The sequence below is a fragment of the Hyla sarda genome, unplaced genomic scaffold (assembly GCF_029499605.1).
Source record: "Hyla sarda isolate aHylSar1 unplaced genomic scaffold, aHylSar1.hap1 scaffold_144, whole genome shotgun sequence".
Classification (NCBI taxonomy): domain Eukaryota; kingdom Metazoa; phylum Chordata; class Amphibia; order Anura; family Hylidae; genus Hyla; species Hyla sarda.
Genome location: NW_026608070.1, coordinates 173019 through 195248, shown reverse-complemented (window position 1 = coordinate 195248; position 22230 = coordinate 173019). Strand labels below are relative to the sequence as shown.

General features: G+C 45.1%; 9 non-coding genes across 9 annotated transcripts; all 9 read right to left on the bottom strand.

Moving 5' to 3' along the window:
• Positions 1-600: 600 nt before the first annotated feature.
• On the bottom strand, positions 601-791 carry LOC130307662 (U2 spliceosomal RNA). Its single transcript, XR_008856823.1, has one exon. It is a non-coding gene; the product is annotated as a U2 spliceosomal RNA (small nuclear RNA).
• Positions 792-2880: 2089 nt separating this feature from the next.
• LOC130307660 (U2 spliceosomal RNA) lies at positions 2881-3071 on the bottom strand. The gene has a single exon (XR_008856821.1). It is a non-coding gene; the product is annotated as a U2 spliceosomal RNA (small nuclear RNA).
• A 2090-nt stretch (positions 3072-5161) lies between these two features.
• LOC130307659 (U2 spliceosomal RNA) lies at positions 5162-5352 on the bottom strand. Its single transcript, XR_008856820.1, has one exon. It is a non-coding gene; the product is annotated as a U2 spliceosomal RNA (small nuclear RNA).
• Positions 5353-7442: 2090 nt separating this feature from the next.
• On the bottom strand, positions 7443-7633 carry LOC130307657 (U2 spliceosomal RNA). The gene has a single exon (XR_008856819.1). It is a non-coding gene; the product is annotated as a U2 spliceosomal RNA (small nuclear RNA).
• A 2090-nt stretch (positions 7634-9723) lies between these two features.
• LOC130307656 (U2 spliceosomal RNA) lies at positions 9724-9914 on the bottom strand. The gene has a single exon (XR_008856818.1). It is a non-coding gene; the product is annotated as a U2 spliceosomal RNA (small nuclear RNA).
• A 2091-nt stretch (positions 9915-12005) lies between these two features.
• LOC130307655 (U2 spliceosomal RNA) lies at positions 12006-12196 on the bottom strand. The gene has a single exon (XR_008856817.1). It is a non-coding gene; the product is annotated as a U2 spliceosomal RNA (small nuclear RNA).
• A 2092-nt stretch (positions 12197-14288) lies between these two features.
• Positions 14289-14479, bottom strand: LOC130307654 (U2 spliceosomal RNA). The gene has a single exon (XR_008856816.1). It is a non-coding gene; the product is annotated as a U2 spliceosomal RNA (small nuclear RNA).
• A 2089-nt stretch (positions 14480-16568) lies between these two features.
• LOC130307653 (U2 spliceosomal RNA) lies at positions 16569-16759 on the bottom strand. The gene has a single exon (XR_008856815.1). It is a non-coding gene; the product is annotated as a U2 spliceosomal RNA (small nuclear RNA).
• A 2090-nt stretch (positions 16760-18849) lies between these two features.
• On the bottom strand, positions 18850-19035 carry LOC130307797 (U2 spliceosomal RNA). Its single transcript, XR_008856956.1, has one exon. It is a non-coding gene; the product is annotated as a U2 spliceosomal RNA (small nuclear RNA).
• Between the last annotated feature and the right edge of the window lie 3195 nt (positions 19036-22230).

Below are 22230 nucleotides of genomic sequence, written 5' to 3'. Positions count from 1 at the left end.
AGCTGATGACCAATCCATTAGTGCAATGGATGGCTGGAAGCATTTGTCTTTGCCTTTGCAATACCACAGAAGCAATGCATGGTCAATGTACAGCAATGACACACCTGTGTGAACAGCCAGGAGACCCCCCCATGTTATGTTACATAGTTACATAGTTAGTACGGTCGAAAAAAGACATATGTCCATCAAGTTCAACCAGGGAATTAAGGGGTAGGGGTGTGGCGCGATATTGGGGAAGGGATGAGATTTTATATTTCTTCATAAGCATTAATCTTATTTTGTCAATTAGGAACATTCAGCACCCACCCGCTATCAAGGCAGCTGCCTATCATGTCATGCCCTACCTGCACAGGTGTGCTGGCTACTCAAATGATCCAATTAAGGAGGCCATTTAGTCAGCAGCAGCAGAAGTCCTGTGCCTGGACGCTCCAACAGCGGCCAGACACAAGCAGAAGCAGCAGAAGCAGCAGCAGCACCACCTTTTGTTTTTTGGCTGCAGCAGCAGCAGCAGCAGCAGCAAGGCCCACAGGGCTGGCTAGCTGGCTAGCCAGCAAGCAGGTAGCAATGAAAGTAGGAATCTTTCTTTTTAACCCTGTAAGGGGGTGGTGCACTGTACCCGAAGATACTGCCATATCGGGTCAATGCATAGGGCGACGGAAGCAAGCTTCGAAATCGGCCCCCGTTCTCAAAAATCCATTTAATATATGGTCCCCAGATAGGGGACGTATCAGATATTAAACTGATAAGAACAGATACTACACTTGATCTTAGCCAAAAGGCCGAGAAGCGATAACCGTGAAAGGGGCGGGCCCAACAAGGTCCCCTTCATGGGCACTATCACTGCTTGCTGTCAGGGAGGCTGCCAGACAATTTTCCATGCACACTCTGGGCTGGGGGGCAGTCAACCACCAGTACACACAGCAGAACCTAAACCCATACCATTATTGCTAAGCAGCAAGACAGGGGCCCATTGCACTCCCACGGGGCCTTTTTAAATGCAATCCATAACCCGGATTTGCCAGGAACCCTTCTTACTCCTCCTACTTGCATGTGACACTGGGCTTAGGATCTGCATAGGAAACACACACACAAGCACACACCTACCTTTGTTGCCTGCAGATGCCTCCTTGGCTGTCCCCAAACGGTATCAAACCAACACCCACGGGAAGCTGTAAGCATAGAGGACATGCCTGCACCCCATTGGACTTACCTGTGTGGGTTAAATCCGGGTTATTTGACAACCTATGGCGGTGATGGTTCTGCTCAGGCAGAGCAGTGCTGATGCTCCTCATAAAGCTGTCGCTGCTGTGAAGGTTCTAGGTGACATCACAATCCCTATGGTTACATACACAACAAAGCTGGGTTGTTGTTGTTTACACTCTGCAAGGCCTGTGGAAGTGAGTGACATCATAGCACTGTAGTTCTGAGGGTTCTAGATGGATGCAACAATCTCCTGTTGCTTCTATGAAGGCCATAATAGACGACATCACCAAACAGCTCCATAGTCACATACACAGCAAAGGAGAGATGTTGTTTACACCTAGTGATGTCAGTGGTATTGAGTGACATCACAGCACAGTGCTAAGGCTCCTGGGCCTGGACACAGCAGCGGCTGCAATATCTCAACGGAGAATACGTTTATATATATGTGTGTGTGTGCGCGTATATATATATATATATATATATATATATATATATATATATATATTTCTCCGCCGAAATCACTTTTAAACCCATTTCCACCTTTTTTTCCCTTCTCTTCCTCTTACTTTTTTTTCACGTTTTTTTACGTTTTTCTCCTTTTCGCCTCTTTTCTGGGCGTATTATTCTTCTTTTTCTTCTTTTTTTTCGTCTAATGCATACCCCATCAGTGCAGCAATGCTTATTCAATACCGCCAGCAGATGGAGACACTGGGGGATAATTTTCTAAGGATTTATACTGATTTTTCCTGTCTGAATTTGTCGCACAGAAAGTTGCAGGCCAAATATGTGTGACATTTCTGCGACTTTAGCTTCTAGAGCATTTTTACAACATTATACATAGGTGCTGAATACATAAAAAGCGACTGTTCAGCGACAGACAAGTCGCATCGGCTGAAAGTAGGCCAGAATGTCAGTCCATGTTGGAGCAGGTTTAGATACAGTCTAAAGCATAGATCTCAAAGTCTGTGCACAGAATTTAGCAAGGGCCTCGCACCTTCTGATGCATCAGGTAGGTGCACTATAGCATAGCCTAACCCTCTGTACTTTGGTCTATATTGATGCGGGACATAGACAGCCAGCTGATGACCAATCCATTAGTGCAATGGATGGCTGGAAGCATTTGTCTTTGCCTTTGCAATACCACAGAAGCAATGCATGGTCAATGTACAGCAATGACACACCTGTGTGAACAGCCAGGAGACCCCCCCATGTTATGTTACATAGTTACATAGTTAGTACGGTCGAAAAAAGACATATGTCCATCAAGTTCAACCAGGGAATTAAGGGGTAGGGGTGTGGCGCGATATTGGGGAAGGGATGAGATTTTATATTTCTTCATAAGCATTAATCTTATTTTGTCAATTAGGAACATTCAGCACCCACCCGCTATCAAGGCAGCTGCCTATCATGTCATGCCCTACCTGCACAGGTGTGCTGGCTACTCAAATGATCCAATTAAGGAGGCCATTTAGTCAGCAGCAGCAGAAGTCCTGTGCCTGGACGCTCCAACAGCGGCCAGACACAAGCAGAAGCAGCAGAAGCAGCAGCAGCACCACCTTTTGTTTTTTGGCTGCAGCAGCAGCAGCAGCAGCAGCAAGGCCCACAGGGCTGGCTAGCTGGCTAGCCAGCAAGCAGGTAGCAATGAAAGTAGGAATCTTTCTTTTTAACCCTGTAAGGGGGTGGTGCACTGTACCCGAAGATACTGCCATATCGGGTCAATGCATAGGGCGACGGAAGCAAGCTTCGAAATCGGCCCCCGTTCTCAAAAATCCATTTAATATATGGTCCCCAGATAGGGGACGTATCAGATATTAAACTGATAAGAACAGATACTACACTTGATCTTAGCCAAAAGGCCGAGAAGCGATAACCGTGAAAGGGGCGGGCCCAACAAGGTCCCCTTCATGGGCACTATCACTGCTTGCTGTCAGGGAGGCTGCCAGACAATTTTCCATGCACACTCTGGGCTGGGGGGCAGTCAACCACCAGTACACACAGCAGAACCTAAACCCATACCATTATTGCTAAGCAGCAAGACAGGGGCCCATTGCACTCCCACGGGGCCTTTTTAAATGCAATCCATAACCCGGATTTGCCAGGAACCCTTCTTACTCCTCCTACTTGCATGTGACACTGGGCTTAGGATCTGCATAGGAAACACACACACAAGCACACACCTACCTTTGTTGCCTGCAGATGCCTCCTTGGCTGTCCCCAAACGGTATCAAACCAACACCCACGGGAAGCTGTAAGCATAGAGGACATGCCTGCACCCCATTGGACTTACCTGTGTGGGTTAAATCCGGGTTATTTGACAACCTATGGCGGTGATGGTTCTGCTCAGGCAGAGCAGTGCTGATGCTCCTCATAAAGCTGTCGCTGCTGTGAAGGTTCTAGGTGACATCACAATCCCTATGGTTACATACACAACAAAGCTGGGTTGTTGTTGTTTACACTCTGCAAGGCCTGTGGAAGTGAGTGACATCATAGCACTGTAGTTCTGAGGGTTCTAGATGGATGCAACAATCTCCTGTTGCTTCTATGAAGGCCATAATAGACGACATCACCAAACAGCTCCATAGTCACATACACAGCAAAGGAGAGATGTTGTTTACACCTAGTGATGTCAGTGGTATTGAGTGACATCACAGCACAGTGCTAAGGCTCCTGGGCCTGGACACAGCAGCGGCTGCAATATCTCAACGGAGAATACGTTTATATATATGTGTGTGTGTGCGCGTATATATATATATATATATATATATATATATATATATATATATATATTCTCCGCCGAAATCACTTTTAAACCCATTTCCACCTTTTTTTCCCTTCTCTTCCTCTTACTTTTTTTTCACGTTTTTTTACGTTTTTCTCCTTTTCGCCTCTTTTCTGGGCGTATTATTCTTCTTTTTCTTCTTTTTTTTCGTCTAATGCATACCCCATCAGTGCAGCAATGCTTATTCAATACCGCCAGCAGATGGAGACACTGGGGGATAATTTTCTAAGGATTTATACTGATTTTTCCTGTCTGAATTTGTCGCACAGAAAGTTGCAGGCCAAATATGTGTGACATTTCTGCGACTTTAGCTTCTAGAGCATTTTTACAACATTATACATAGGTGCTGAATACATAAAAAGCGACTGTTCAGCGACAGACAAGTCGCATCGGCTGAAAGTAGGCCAGAATGTCAGTCCATGTTGGAGCAGGTTTAGATACAGTCTAAAGCATAGATCTCAAAGTCTGTGCACAGAATTTAGCAAGGGCCTCGCACCTTCTGATGCATCAGGTAGGTGCACTATAGCATAGCCTAACCCTCTGTACTTTGGTCTATATTGATGCGGGACATAGACAGCCAGCTGATGACCAATCCATTAGTGCAATGGATGGCTGGAAGCATTTGTCTTTGCCTTTGCAATACCACAGAAGCAATGCATGGTCAATGTACAGCAATGACACACCTGTGTGAACAGCCAGGAGACCCCCCCATGTTATGTTACATAGTTACATAGTTAGTACGGTCGAAAAAAGACATATGTCCATCAAGTTCAACCAGGGAATTAAGGGGTAGGGGTGTGGCGCGATATTGGGGAAGGGATGAGATTTTATATTTCTTCATAAGCATTAATCTTATTTTGTCAATTAGGAACATTCAGCACCCACCCGCTATCAAGGCAGCTGCCTATCATGTCATGCCCTACCTGCACAGGTGTGCTGGCTACTCAAATGATCCAATTAAGGAGGCCATTTAGTCAGCAGCAGCAGAAGTCCTGTGCCTGGACGCTCCAACAGCGGCCAGACACAAGCAGAAGCAGCAGAAGCAGCAGCAGCACCACCTTTTGTTTTTTGGCTGCAGCAGCAGCAGCAGCAGCAGCAAGGCCCACAGGGCTGGCTAGCTGGCTAGCCAGCAAGCAGGTAGCAATGAAAGTAGGAATCTTTCTTTTTAACCCTGTAAGGGGGTGGTGCACTGTACCCGAAGATACTGCCATATCGGGTCAATGCATAGGGCGACGGAAGCAAGCTTCGAAATCGGCCCCCGTTCTCAAAAATCCATTTAATATATGGTCCCCAGATAGGGGACGTATCAGATATTAAACTGATAAGAACAGATACTACACTTGATCTTAGCCAAAAGGCCGAGAAGCGATAACCGTGAAAGGGGCGGGCCCAACAAGGTCCCCTTCATGGGCACTATCACTGCTTGCTGTCAGGGAGGCTGCCAGACAATTTTCCATGCACACTCTGGGCTGGGGGGCAGTCAACCACCAGTACACACAGCAGAACCTAAACCCATACCATTATTGCTAAGCAGCAAGACAGGGGCCCATTGCACTCCCACGGGGCCTTTTTAAATGCAATCCATAACCCGGATTTGCCAGGAACCCTTCTTCTCCTCCTACTTGCATGTGACACTGGGCTTAGGATCTGCATAGGAAACACACACACAAGCACACACCTACCTTTGTTGCCTGCAGATGCCTCCTTGGCTGTCCCCAAACGGTATCAAACCAACACCCACGGGAAGCTGTAAGCATAGAGGACATGCCTGCACCCCATTGGACTTACCTGTGTGGGTTAAATCCGGGTTATTTGACAACCTATGGCGGTGATGGTTCTGCTCAGGCAGAGCAGTGCTGATGCTCCTCATAAAGCTGTCGCTGCTGTGAAGGTTCTAGGTGACATCACAATCCCTATGGTTACATACACAACAAAGCTGGGTTGTTGTTGTTTACACTCTGCAAGGCCTGTGGAAGTGAGTGACATCATAGCACTGTAGTTCTGAGGGTTCTAGATGGATGCAACAATCTCCTGTTGCTTCTATGAAGGCCATAATAGACGACATCACCAAACAGCTCCATAGTCACATACACAGCAAAGGAGAGATGTTGTTTACACCTAGTGATGTCAGTGGTATTGAGTGACATCACAGCACAGTGCTAAGGCTCCTGGGCCTGGACACAGCAGCGGCTGCAATATCTCAACGGAGAATACGTTTATATATATGTGTGTGTGTGCGCGTATATATATATATATATATATATATATATATATATATATATATATATTCTCCGCCGAAATCACTTTTAAACCCATTTCCACCTTTTTTTCCCTTCTCTTCCTCTTACTTTTTTTTCACGTTTTTTTACGTTTTTCTCCTTTTCGCCTCTTTTCTGGGCGTATTATTCTTCTTTTTCTTCTTTTTTTTCGTCTAATGCATACCCCATCAGTGCAGCAATGCTTATTCAATACCGCCAGCAGATGGAGACACTGGGGGATAATTTTCTAAGGATTTATACTGATTTTTCCTGTCTGAATTTGTCGCACAGAAAGTTGCAGGCCAAATATGTGTGACATTTCTGCGACTTTAGCTTCTAGAGCATTTTTACAACATTATACATAGGTGCTGAATACATAAAAAGCGACTGTTCAGCGACAGACAAGTCGCATCGGCTGAAAGTAGGCCAGAATGTCAGTCCATGTTGGAGCAGGTTTAGATACAGTCTAAAGCATAGATCTCAAAGTCTGTGCACAGAATTTAGCAAGGGCCTCGCACCTTCTGATGCATCAGGTAGGTGCACTATAGCATAGCCTAACCCTCTGTACTTTGGTCTATATTGATGCGGGACATAGACAGCCAGCTGATGACCAATCCATTAGTGCAATGGATGGCTGGAAGCATTTGTCTTTGCCTTTGCAATACCACAGAAGCAATGCATGGTCAATGTACAGCAATGACACACCTGTGTGAACAGCCAGGAGACCCCCCCATGTTATGTTACATAGTTACATAGTTAGTACGGTCGAAAAAAGACATATGTCCATCAAGTTCAACCAGGGAATTAAGGGGTAGGGGTGTGGCGCGATATTGGGGAAGGGATGAGATTTTATATTTCTTCATAAGCATTAATCTTATTTTGTCAATTAGGAACATTCAGCACCCACCCGCTATCAAGGCAGCTGCCTATCATGTCATGCCCTACCTGCACAGGTGTGCTGGCTACTCAAATGATCCAATTAAGGAGGCCATTTAGTCAGCAGCAGCAGAAGTCCTGTGCCTGGACGCTCCAACAGCGGCCAGACACAAGCAGAAGCAGCAGAAGCAGCAGCAGCACCACCTTTTGTTTTTTGGCTGCAGCAGCAGCAGCAGCAGCAGCAGAGGCCCACAGGGCTGGCTAGCTGGCTAGCCAGCAAGCAGGTAGCAATGAAAGTAGGAATCTTTCTTTTTAACCCTGTAAGGGGGTGGTGCACTGTACCCGAAGATACTGCCATATCGGGTCAATGCATAGGGCGACGGAAGCAAGCTTCGAAATCGGCCCCCGTTCTCAAAAATCCATTTAATATATGGTCCCCAGATAGGGGACGTATCAGATATTAAACTGATAAGAACAGATACTACACTTGATCTTAGCCAAAAGGCCGAGAAGCGATAACCGTGAAAGGGGCGGGCCCAACAAGGTCCCCTTCATGGGCACTATCACTGCTTGCTGTCAGGGAGGCTGCCAGACAATTTTCCATGCACACTCTGGGCTGGGGGGCAGTCAACCACCAGTACACACAGCAGAACCTAAACCCATACCATTATTGCTAAGCAGCAAGACAGGGGCCCATTGCACTCCCACGGGGCCTTTTTAAATGCAATCCATAACCCGGATTTGCCAGGAACCCTTCTTACTCCTCCTACTTGCATGTGACACTGGGCTTAGGATCTGCATAGGAAACACACACACAAGCACACACCTACCTTTGTTGCCTGCAGATGCCTCCTTGGCTGTCCCCAAACGGTATCAAACCAACACCCACGGGAAGCTGTAAGCATAGAGGACATGCCTGCACCCCATTGGACTTACCTGTGTGGGTTAAATCCGGGTTATTTGACAACCTATGGCGGTGATGGTTCTGCTCAGGCAGAGCAGTGCTGATGCTCCTCATAAAGCTGTCGCTGCTGTGAAGGTTCTAGGTGACATCACAATCCCTATGGTTACATACACAACAAAGCTGGGTTGTTGTTGTTTACACTCTGCAAGGCCTGTGGAAGTGAGTGACATCATAGCACTGTAGTTCTGAGGGTTCTAGATGGATGCAACAATCTCCTGTTGCTTCTATGAAGGCCATAATAGACGACATCACCAAACAGCTCCATAGTCACATACACAGCAAAGGAGAGATGTTGTTTACACCTAGTGATGTCAGTGGTATTGAGTGACATCACAGCACAGTGCTAAGGCTCCTGGGCCTGGACACAGCAGCGGCTGCAATATCTCAACGGAGAATACGTTTATATATATGTGTGTGTGTGCGCGTATATATATATATATATATATATATATATATATATATATATATATATTCTCCGCCGAAATCACTTTTAAACCCATTTCCACCTTTTTTTCCCTTCTCTTCCTCTTACTTTTTTTTCACGTTTTTTTACGTTTTTCTCCTTTTCGCCTCTTTTCTGGGCGTATTATTCTTCTTTTTCTTCTTTTTTTTCGTCTAATGCATACCCCATCAGTGCAGCAATGCTTATTCAATACCGCCAGCAGATGGAGACACTGGGGGATAATTTTCTAAGGATTTATACTGATTTTTCCTGTCTGAATTTGTCGCACAGAAAGTTGCAGGCCAAATATGTGTGACATTTCTGCGACTTTAGCTTCTAGAGCATTTTTACAACATTATACATAGGTGCTGAATACATAAAAAGCGACTGTTCAGCGACAGACAAGTCGCATCGGCTGAAAGTAGGCCAGAATGTCAGTCCATGTTGGAGCAGGTTTAGATACAGTCTAAAGCATAGATCTCAAAGTCTGTGCACAGAATTTAGCAAGGGCCTCGCACCTTCTGATGCATCAGGTAGGTGCACTATAGCATAGCCTAACCCTCTGTACTTTGGTCTATATTGATGCGGGACATAGACAGCCAGCTGATGACCAATCCATTAGTGCAATGGATGGCTGGAAGCATTTGTCTTTGCCTTTGCAATACCACAGAAGCAATGCATGGTCAATGTACAGCAATGACACACCTGTGTGAACAGCCAGGAGACCCCCCCATGTTATGTTACATAGTTACATAGTTAGTACGGTCGAAAAAAGACATATGTCCATCAAGTTCAACCAGGGAATTAAGGGGTAGGGGTGTGGCGCGATATTGGGGAAGGGATGAGATTTTATATTTCTTCATAAGCATTAATCTTATTTTGTCAATTAGGAACATTCAGCACCCACCCGCTATCAAGGCAGCTGCCTATCATGTCATGCCCTACCTGCACAGGTGTGCTGGCTACTCAAATGATCCAATTAAGGAGGCCATTTAGTCAGCAGCAGCAGAAGTCCTGTGCCTGGACGCTCCAACAGCGGCCAGACACAAGCAGAAGCAGCAGAAGCAGCAGCAGCACCACCTTTTGTTTTTTGGCTGCAGCAGCAGCAGCAGCAGCAGCAAGGCCCACAGGGCTGGCTAGCTGGCTAGCCAGCAAGCAGGTAGCAATGAAAGTAGGAATCTTTCTTTTTAACCCTGTAAGGGGGTGGTGCACTGTACCCGAAGATACTGCCATATCGGGTCAATGCATAGGGCGACGGAAGCAAGCTTCGAAATCGGCCCCCGTTCTCAAAAATCCATTTAATATATGGTCCCCAGATAGGGGACGTATCAGATATTAAACTGATAAGAACAGATACTACACTTGATCTTAGCCAAAAGGCCGAGAAGCGATAACCGTGAAAGGGGCGGGCCCAACAAGGTCCCCTTCATGGGCACTATCACTGCTTGCTGTCAGGGAGGCTGCCAGACAATTTTCCATGCACACTCTGGGCTGGGGGGCAGTCAACCACCAGTACACACAGCAGAACCTAAACCCATACCATTATTGCTAAGCAGCAAGACAGGGGCCCATTGCACTCCCACGGGGCCTTTTTAAATGCAATCCATAACCCGGATTTGCCAGGAACCCTTCTTACTCCTCCTACTTGCATGTGACACTGGGCTTAGGATCTGCATAGGAAACACACACACAAGCACACACCTACCTTTGTTGCCTGCAGATGCCTCCTTGGCTGTCCCCAAACGGTATCAAACCAACACCCACGGGAAGCTGTAAGCATAGAGGACATGCCTGCACCCCATTGGACTTACCTGTGTGGGTTAAATCCGGGTTATTTGACAACCTATGGCGGTGATGGTTCTGCTCAGGCAGAGCAGTGCTGATGCTCCTCATAAAGCTGTCGCTGCTGTGAAGGTTCTAGGTGACATCACAATCCCTATGGTTACATACACAACAAAGCTGGGTTGTTGTTGTTTACACTCTGCAAGGCCTGTGGAAGTGAGTGACATCATAGCACTGTAGTTCTGAGGGTTCTAGATGGATGCAACAATCTCCTGTTGCTTCTATGAAGGCCATAATAGACGACATCACCAAACAGCTCCATAGTCACATACACAGCAAAGGAGAGATGTTGTTTACACCTAGTGATGTCAGTGGTATTGAGTGACATCACAGCACAGTGCTAAGGCTCCTGGGCCTGGACACAGCAGCGGCTGCAATATCTCAACGGAGAATACGTTTATATATATGTGTGTGTGTGCGCGTATATATATATATATATATATATATATATATATATATATATATATATTTCTCCGCCGAAATCACTTTTAAACCCATTTCCACCTTTTTTTCCCTTCTCTTCCTCTTACTTTTTTTTCACGTTTTTTTACGTTTTTCTCCTTTTCGCCTCTTTTCTGGGCGTATTATTCTTCTTTTTCTTCTTTTTTTTCGTCTAATGCATACCCCATCAGTGCAGCAATGCTTATTCAATACCGCCAGCAGATGGAGACACTGGGGGATAATTTTCTAAGGATTTATACTGATTTTTCCTGTCTGAATTTGTCGCACAGAAAGTTGCAGGCCAAATATGTGTGACATTTCTGCGACTTTAGCTTCTAGAGCATTTTTACAACATTATACATAGGTGCTGAATACATAAAAAGCGACTGTTCAGCGACAGACAAGTCGCATCGGCTGAAAGTAGGCCAGAATGTCAGTCCATGTTGGAGCAGGTTTAGATACAGTCTAAAGCATAGATCTCAAAGTCTGTGCACAGAATTTAGCAAGGGCCTCGCACCTTCTGATGCATCAGGTAGGTGCACTATAGCATAGCCTAACCCTCTGTACTTTGGTCTATATTGATGCGGGACATAGACAGCCAGCTGATGACCAATCCATTAGTGCAATGGATGGCTGGAAGCATTTGTCTTTGCCTTTGCAATACCACAGAAGCAATGCATGGTCAATGTACAGCAATGACACACCTGTGTGAACAGCCAGGAGACCCCCCCATGTTATGTTACATAGTTACATAGTTAGTACGGTCGAAAAAAGACATATGTCCATCAAGTTCAACCAGGGAATTAAGGGGTAGGGGTGTGGCGCGATATTGGGGAAGGGATGAGATTTTATATTTCTTCATAAGCATTAATCTTATTTTGTCAATTAGGAACATTCAGCACCCACCCGCTATCAAGGCAGCTGCCTATCATGTCATGCCCTACCTGCACAGGTGTGCTGGCTACTCAAATGATCCAATTAAGGAGGCCATTTAGTCAGCAGCAGCAGAAGTCCTGTGCCTGGACGCTCCAACAGCGGCCAGACACAAGCAGAAGCAGCAGAAGCAGCAGCAGCACCACCTTTTGTTTTTTGGCTGCAGCAGCAGCAGCAGCAGCAGCAGCGCCCACAGGGCTGGCTAGCTGGCTAGCCAGCAAGCAGGTAGCAATGAAAGTAGGAATCTTTCTTTTTAACCCTGTAAGGGGGTGGTGCACTGTACCCGAAGATACTGCCATATCGGGTCAATGCATAGGGCGACGGAAGCAAGCTTCGAAATCGGCCCCCGTTCTCAAAAATCCATTTAATATATGGTCCCCAGATAGGGGACGTATCAGATATTAAACTGATAAGAACAGATACTACACTTGATCTTAGCCAAAAGGCCGAGAAGCGATAACCGTGAAAGGGGCGGGCCCAACAAGGTCCCCTTCATGGGCACTATCACTGCTTGCTGTCAGGGAGGCTGCCAGACAATTTTCCATGCACACTCTGGGCTGGGGGGCAGTCAACCACCAGTACACACAGCAGAACCTAAACCCATACCATTATTGCTAAGCAGCAAGACAGGGGCCCATTGCACTCCCACGGGGCCTTTTTAAATGCAATCCATAACCCGGATTTGCCAGGAACCCTTCTTACTCCTCCTACTTGCATGTGACACTGGGCTTAGGATCTGCATAGGAAACACACACACAAGCACACACCTACCTTTGTTGCCTGCAGATGCCTCCTTGGCTGTCCCCAAACGGTATCAAACCAACACCCACGGGAAGCTGTAAGCATAGAGGACATGCCTGCACCCCATTGGACTTACCTGTGTGGGTTAAATCCGGGTTATTTGACAACCTATGGCGGTGATGGTTCTGCTCAGGCAGAGCAGTGCTGATGCTCCTCATAAAGCTGTCGCTGCTGTGAAGGTTCTAGGTGACATCACAATCCCTATGGTTACATACACAACAAAGCTGGGTTGTTGTTGTTTACACTCTGCAAGGCCTGTGGAAGTGAGTGACATCATAGCACTGTAGTTCTGAGGGTTCTAGATGGATGCAACAATCTCCTGTTGCTTCTATGAAGGCCATAATAGACGACATCACCAAACAGCTCCATAGTCACATACACAGCAAAGGAGAGATGTTGTTTACACCTAGTGATGTCAGTGGTATTGAGTGACATCACAGCACAGTGCTAAGGCTCCTGGGCCTGGACACAGCAGCGGCTGCAATATCTCAACGGAGAATACGTTTATATATATGTGTGTGTGTGCGCGTATATATATATATATATATATATATATATATATATATATATATATATTCTCCGCCGAAATCACTTTTAAACCCATTTCCACCTTTTTTTCCCTTCTCTTCCTCTTACTTTTTTTTCACGTTTTTTTACGTTTTTCTCCTTTTCGCCTCTTTTCTGGGCGTATTATTCTTCTTTTTCTTCTTTTTTTTCGTCTAATGCATACCCCATCAGTGCAGCAATGCTTATTCAATACCGCCAGCAGATGGAGACACTGGGGGATAATTTTCTAAGGATTTATACTGATTTTTCCTGTCTGAATTTGTCGCACAGAAAGTTGCAGGCCAAATATGTGTGACATTTCTGCGACTTTAGCTTCTAGAGCATTTTTACAACATTATACATAGGTGCTGAATACATAAAAAGCGACTGTTCAGCGACAGACAAGTCGCATCGGCTGAAAGTAGGCCAGAATGTCAGTCCATGTTGGAGCAGGTTTAGATACAGTCTAAAGCATAGATCTCAAAGTCTGTGCACAGAATTTAGCAAGGGCCTCGCACCTTCTGATGCATCAGGTAGGTGCACTATAGCATAGCCTAACCCTCTGTACTTTGGTCTATATTGATGCGGGACATAGACAGCCAGCTGATGACCAATCCATTAGTGCAATGGATGGCTGGAAGCATTTGTCTTTGCCTTTGCAATACCACAGAAGCAATGCATGGTCAATGTACAGCAATGACACACCTGTGTGAACAGCCAGGAGACCCCCCCATGTTATGTTACATAGTTACATAGTTAGTACGGTCGAAAAAAGACATATGTCCATCAAGTTCAACCAGGGAATTAAGGGGTAGGGGTGTGGCGCGATATTGGGGAAGGGATGAGATTTTATATTTCTTCATAAGCATTAATCTTATTTTGTCAATTAGGAACATTCAGCACCCACCCGCTATCAAGGCAGCTGCCTATCATGTCATGCCCTACCTGCACAGGTGTGCTGGCTACTCAAATGATCCAATTAAGGAGGCCATTTAGTCAGCAGCAGCAGAAGTCCTGTGCCTGGACGCTCCAACAGCGGCCAGACACAAGCAGAAGCAGCAGAAGCAGCAGCAGCACCACCTTTTGTTTTTTGGCTGCAGCAGCAGCAGCAGCAGCAGCAGCAAGGCCACAGGGCTGGCTAGCTGGCTAGCCAGCAAGCAGGTAGCAATGAAAGTAGGAATCTTTCTTTTTAACCCTGTAAGGGGGTGGTGCACTGTACCCGAAGATACTGCCATATCGGGTCAATGCATAGGGCGACGGAAGCAAGCTTCGAAATCGGCCCCCGTTCTCAAAAATCCATTTAATATATGGTCCCCAGATAGGGGACGTATCAGATATTAAACTGATAAGAACAGATACTACACTTGATCTTAGCCAAAAGGCCGAGAAGCGATAACCGTGAAAGGGGCGGGCCCAACAAGGTCCCCTTCATGGGCACTATCACTGCTTGCTGTCAGGGAGGCTGCCAGACAATTTTCCATGCACACTCTGGGCTGGGGGGCAGTCAACCACCAGTACACACAGCAGAACCTAAACCCATACCATTATTGCTAAGCAGCAAGACAGGGGCCCATTGCACTCCCACGGGGCCTTTTTAAATGCAATCCATAACCCGGATTTGCCAGGAACCCTTCTTACTCCTCCTACTTGCATGTGACACTGGGCTTAGGATCTGCATAGGAAACACACACACAAGCACACACCTACCTTTGTTGCCTGCAGATGCCTCCTTGGCTGTCCCCAAACGGTATCAAACCAACACCCACGGGAAGCTGTAAGCATAGAGGACATGCCTGCACCCCATTGGACTTACCTGTGTGGGTTAAATCCGGGTTATTTGACAACCTATGGCGGTGATGGTTCTGCTCAGGCAGAGCAGTGCTGATGCTCCTCATAAAGCTGTCGCTGCTGTGAAGGTTCTAGGTGACATCACAATCCCTATGGTTACATACACAACAAAGCTGGGTTGTTGTTGTTTACACTCTGCAAGGCCTGTGGAAGTGAGTGACATCATAGCACTGTAGTTCTGAGGGTTCTAGATGGATGCAACAATCTCCTGTTGCTTCTATGAAGGCCATAATAGACGACATCACCAAACAGCTCCATAGTCACATACACAGCAAAGGAGAGATGTTGTTTACACCTAGTGATGTCAGTGGTATTGAGTGACATCACAGCACAGTGCTAAGGCTCCTGGGCCTGGACACAGCAGCGGCTGCAATATCTCAACGGAGAATACGTTTATATATATGTGTGTGTGTGCGCGTATATATATATATATATATATATATATATATATATATATATATATTTCTCCGCCGAAATCACTTTTAAACCCATTTCCACCTTTTTTTCCCTTCTCTTCCTCTTACTTTTTTTTCACGTTTTTTTACGTTTTTCTCCTTTTCGCCTCTTTTCTGGGCGTATTATTCTTCTTTTTCTTCTTTTTTTTCGTCTAATGCATACCCCATCAGTGCAGCAATGCTTATTCAATACCGCCAGCAGATGGAGACACTGGGGGATAATTTTCTAAGGATTTATACTGATTTTTCCTGTCTGAATTTGTCGCACAGAAAGTTGCAGGCCAAATATGTGTGACATTTCTGCGACTTTAGCTTCTAGAGCATTTTTACAACATTATACATAGGTGCTGAATACATAAAAAGCGACTGTTCAGCGACAGACAAGTCGCATCGGCTGAAAGTAGGCCAGAATGTCAGTCCATGTTGGAGCAGGTTTAGATACAGTCTAAAGCATAGATCTCAAAGTCTGTGCACAGAATTTAGCAAGGGCCTCGCACCTTCTGATGCATCAGGTAGGTGCACTATAGCATAGCCTAACCCTCTGTACTTTGGTCTATATTGATGCGGGACATAGACAGCCAGCTGATGACCAATCCATTAGTGCAATGGATGGCTGGAAGCATTTGTCTTTGCCTTTGCAATACCACAGAAGCAATGCATGGTCAATGTACAGCAATGACACACCTGTGTGAACAGCCAGGAGACCCCCCCATGTTATGTTACATAGTTACATAGTTAGTACGGTCGAAAAAAGACATATGTCCATCAAGTTCAACCAGGGAATTAAGGGGTAGGGGTGTGGCGCGATATTGGGGAAGGGATGAGATTTTATATTTCTTCATAAGCATTAATCTTATTTTGTCAATTAGGAACATTCAGCACCCACCCGCTATCAAGGCAGCTGCCTATCATGTCATGCCCTACCTGCACAGGTGTGCTGGCTACTCAAATGATCCAATTAAGGAGGCCATTTAGTCAGCAGCAGCAGAAGTCCTGTGCCTGGACGCTCCAACAGCGGCCAGACACAAGCAGAAGCAGCAGAAGCAGCAGCAGCACCACCTTTTGTTTTTTGGCTGCAGCAGCAGCAGCAGCAGCAGCAAGGCCCACAGGGCTGGCTAGCTGGCTAGCCAGCAAGCAGGTAGCAATGAAAGTAGGAATCTTTCTTTTTAACCCTGTAAGGGGGTGGTGCACTGTACCCGAAGATACTGCCATATCGGGTCAATGCATAGGGCGACGGAAGCAAGCTTCGAAATCGGCCCCCGTTCTCAAAAATCCATTTAATATATGGTCCCCAGATAGGGGACGTATCAGATATTAAACTGATAAGAACAGATACTACACTTGATCTTAGCCAAAAGGCCGAGAAGCGATAACCGTGAAAGGGGCGGGCCCAACAAGGTCCCCTTCATGGGCACTATCACTGCTTGCTGTCAGGGAGGCTGCCAGACAATTTTCCATGCACACTCTGGGCTGGGGGGCAGTCAACCACCAGTACACACAGCAGAACCTAAACCCATACCATTATTGCTAAGCAGCAAGACAGGGGCCCATTGCACTCCCACGGGGCCTTTTTAAATGCAATCCATAACCCGGATTTGCCAGGAACCCTTCTTACTCCTCCTACTTGCATGTGACACTGGGCTTAGGATCTGCATAGGAAACACACACACAAGCACACACCTACCTTTGTTGCCTGCAGATGCCTCCTTGGCTGTCCCCAAACGGTATCAAACCAACACCCACGGGAAGCTGTAAGCATAGAGGACATGCCTGCACCCCATTGGACTTACCTGTGTGGGTTAAATCCGGGTTATTTGACAACCTATGGCGGTGATGGTTCTGCTCAGGCAGAGCAGTGCTGATGCTCCTCATAAAGCTGTCGCTGCTGTGAAGGTTCTAGGTGACATCACAATCCCTATGGTTACATACACAACAAAGCTGGGTTGTTGTTGTTTACACTCTGCAAGGCCTGTGGAAGTGAGTGACATCATAGCACTGTAGTTCTGAGGGTTCTAGATGGATGCAACAATCTCCTGTTGCTTCTATGAAGGCCATAATAGACGACATCACCAAACAGCTCCATAGTCACATACACAGCAAAGGAGAGATGTTGTTTACACCTAGTGATGTCAGTGGTATTGAGTGACATCACAGCACAGTGCTAAGGCTCCTGGGCCTGGACACAGCAGCGGCTGCAATATCTCAACGGAGAATACGTTTATATATATGTGTGTGTGTGCGCGTATATATATATATATATATATATATATATATATATATATATATATATATTTCTCCGCCGAAATCACTTTTAAACCCATTTCCACCTTTTTTTCCCTTCTCTTCCTCTTACTTTTTTTTCACGGTTTTTTACGTTTTTCTCCTTTTCGCCTCTTTTCTGGGCGTATTATTCTTCTTTTTCTTCTTTTTTTTCGTCTAATGCATACCCCATCAGTGCAGCAATGCTTATTCAATACCGCCAGCAGATGGAGACACTGGGGGATAATTTTCTAAGGATTTATACTGATTTTTCCTGTCTGAATTTGTCGCACAGAAAGTTGCAGGCCAAATATGTGTGACATTTCTGCGACTTTAGCTTCTAGAGCATTTTTACAACATTATACATAGGTGCTGAATACATAAAAAGCGACTGTTCAGCGACAGACAAGTCGCATCGGCTGAAAGTAGGCCAGAATGTCAGTCCATGTTGGAGCAGGTTTAGATACAGTCTAAAGCATAGATCTCAAAGTCTGTGCACAGAATTTAGCAAGGGCCTCGCACCTTCTGATGCATCAGGTAGGTGCACTATAGCATAGCCTAACCCTCTGTACTTTGGTCTATATTGATGCGGGACATAGACAGCCAGCTGATGACCAATCCATTAGTGCAATGGATGGCTGGAAGCATTTGTCTTTGCCTTTGCAATACCACAGAAGCAATGCATGGTCAATGTACAGCAATGACACACCTGTGTGAACAGCCAGGAGACCCCCCCATGTTATGTTACATAGTTACATAGTTAGTACGGTCGAAAAAAGACATATGTCCATCAAGTTCAACCAGGGAATTAAGGGGTAGGGGTGTGGCGCGATATTGGGGAAGGGATGAGATTTTATATTTCTTCATAAGCATTAATCTTATTTTGTCAATTAGGAACATTCAGCACCCACCCGCTATCAAGGCAGCTGCCTATCATGTCATGCCCTACCTGCACAGGTGTGCTGACTACTCAAATGATCCAATTAAGGAGGCCATTTAGTCAGCAGCAGCAGAAGTCCTGTGCCTGGACGCTCCAACAGCGGCCAGACACAAGCAGAAGCAGCAGAAGCAGCAGCAGCACCACCTTTTGTTTTTTGGCTGCAGCAGCAGCAGCAGCAGCAAGGCCCACAGGGCTGGCTAGCTGGCTAGCCAGCAAGCAGGTAGCAATGAAAGTAGGAATCTTTCTTTTTAACCCTGTAAGGGGGTGGTGCACTGTACCCGAAGATACTGCCATATCGGGTCAATGCATAGGGCGACGGAAGCAAGCTTCGAAATCGGCCCCCGTTCTCAAAAATCCATTTAATATATGGTCCCCAGATAGGGGACGTATCAGATATTAAACTGATAAGAACAGATAAGGTTTCAACAAAATTTTATTGAATAAATAAGAAACCATACAAAATTTAAAATGCAAAATAATAAAAGGTTCACAAAAGTTTTAAAATACAAATAATAAAACCAGTAATAAAAGGAGAAAAAATAAAAATGGCAGGATAAAACATTATACAAATGTCATAAAAACTGATTATATTGTTATTTCGTTCCATAGAGGCAGACACCACATGGATGCTGCCTCGCTGGCCCCCAACTGTTTCTTGTCTCTTAGGTAATAGATGTACATCTCACTCAGGGCCAGCTTTATACAGTTTTTAACATCAATAAAATCATGTTTAAAAAGTAAGATGTTCCTAACTTTCCAGATGGCATTTTTAAAACAATTAATAATCATCCAGCAGATCATCTGCTGTTTAAAATTGGGGCAGTTAAAAAGACCGTAAAAGACACATTCGTGATTAAAATCTTTTAGGCCGCAGGCCCACTTCAAAAGTGGGCCTACCTTCCTCCAAAGCTCCCGTGCAAAAGGGCAGTTCCAAAATATGTGCAGCACCGTTTCGTCCACTCCGCAGCCATCTCTCGGGCACTTGGCTCTCGCCACCAGTCCTCGCCTGTGCTGGAACTCACGAGTAGGGAGGCACTGGTGGACGATTGCCCAGGCAAGATCCCTGTGTACATTCGCCAGAAACTTCCCGTACACGTTCCGCCATACCTTTTTGGATCTTGCCTGTGTGAAATTGGACACTGCCAGGGTAACCTCACTCCGCCTGAGGACCTTTGATACCTTTCTCTGGTCCCCCAGTATGTCAGGCTCCAAATCTTGGAGACCTAGGAGCCTGACTGTCTTTTCCAACACCACATAATGTTTTGGGGGACACAGAAGCACCGGAGCGTTCAGAGGGATGCGCAACCATCTTTTAAAAACCATGCCCGCAGCGTACCTTAAAAAGCAGCTAAAAATGCCATCGGATTTAATAATTTTAAAACAGAAACAGAAATACTTTATGTAAAAGAAAGTAAAAAGGTTAGGAACATCTTTCCCGCCATTATCTTTACTTTTGTACATAAAATCACGCTTTAATTTCTCCATTTTTGAACCCCATAAAAAAGTAAAAACAATTCTAGTTACTTTTTTAATGTATAAAATAGATGGAGGAAATACCATGGCAATGTATAGCATAATAGGGAGTAAAACCATCTTTATTATTAAAATCTTCCCCTCCATGGTAAGGTTTCTAAGATTCCACATTAAAATCTTCTTCTCCATCTTAGCTATAGCTGAATCCCAGTTAGGGCTCCCATCATTGACCTGGTTAAAAACAATACCTAAAACTTTAATTTGATCCTGTTGCATTGTAACTCCTGGGGTGATGGATGAATCCCAGGAGCCAATATAAAAACAGTCACATTTATCTGTGTTTAGCTTAAAACCAGAGACCTCGCAGAAATAGCTGGTGTTCCTCAATGCCCCCCTCATGGATGGAGAGTCCGGGCACAGTATGGTGACATCATCCATGTACCCCAACACCTTTAGATGGGTCCCTCCTCCACCAGGTATCGGTACGCCTCTTACTACCCGGTCTTTTCTGAGGAGGGCCATCAGTGGTTCGATTGCGCAAATAAAAAGGAGTGGGGACAGGGGGCAGCCCTGTTTGACACCTGATAAAAGAGGAACACCGCTGGTTAAAAAGCCATTAACAGAGACTTGACTAAAACAGGATCGGTATAAAAGCATGATTCGGCTTAAAATCGTTTCAGGCACTGCCATCTTTTTAAGAACTAAAAACAGGTATTCATGGGAGACCCTATCAAAGGCTTTTTCAAAGTCTAAGGATAAAATTGCTACAGTTTGATTTCTATCCTTAAAATACCATAAAACATCTCTTAAAATATTTAGGGATTCAGCTATAGACCTTCCAGGTACCCCACAAACCTGATTTGGGTGAATTAATTTATGAATAAAAGGTTTAAAACGGACAGCTAATAACTTGGCTAAAACTTTATAATCGACATTTAAAAGTGTGATGGGGCGCCAATTTTTTAGCATATCCTTTTCACCCTTTTTAAAAAGTAATGATACAATCCCCCTCCTCCAGGAAGGGGGAAGTTCATTAACAATAAAAGTTTCTTTATACAATAAAACCATATCATCCTTTAAAATATCCCAAAAAGCTAAATAAAATTCGATGGGTAAACCATCTTCCCCAGGGGCCTTCCCACTAGAAAAACTTTTAAAAACAAATAAAAGTTCATCTAAGTTAAGATCACGGGATAAAACCTCCTGGTCTAAAACATCTAGCTTAAAATCAAGGGAATTAAGAACATGTTCTAAAAAGGATGGATTAAGATCTTTCTTATTAAAAAGAAGCTGGTAGAAGTTAAAAACTGCATCTAACATGCCTTTTGGAGTGGATTCACCCTCAAGGTTTTGGATGATATCCCTCCTATTCATCACTTTTTTAAAAAAGAAACGGGAACATTTCTCGCCCTCCTCCAGGTGCTGCACATGTGAGTTAAAAATGATTTGTTTCCCTTTCTTTTCTATGGCATGTTTTATTTCAGTTTTAAGGTTTAAAATATCATTTTCTACATCCATACCAGCTTCTTTCAATTTAAAAAGTACATTTAAACGCATGTTAAGAACATAAAACCACTGTTTTTACATTTTTGCCTTCTTCTTACCTGCTTTGATAAAAAAAAATCTGATTTTAGATTTGGTGCCCTCCCACCAGTGCAGCATAGGCTCGTGGGGTTTTCTTTGTGATTGCCAGCATTGGTAGGTCCGCACAAACTCCTCTTTTATCTCAGGGTCCTCTAGGAGTGTGGTGTTTAATCTCCAGAGGCCCCTTTTTGCTTTTTGCTCCCCCTCTAGCTCCAGGCCCACCAAGAGGAGCTTATGATCAGAGAAGATATTCTGCTCGAGCGTGCATTTCAGGGGTTTAAAAGCTCTAGAGGAAAAAATAAAATCGATTCTGGAGCTCACTCTTCCATTGGACCATGTGGCGCCCGGGTCCTCCGGCAAGAGATCCTTCCAGCAATCTTTCAAATTAAAATCATCAATAAAATTTTTAAGCAGGTAAGAAGTGCGGTCTTTACGATTAATATCCCCACCCTGCCGGTGTTCCCCATCACGTATGCAGTTAAAATCACCTCCCACCAGCAGGGGGGAAGACCCAACACAAAACAGTGGTAAAATTTCAAATAGTTCTGCCCGCTCCTGTTTATCAGGAGGGGCATACACATTTAAA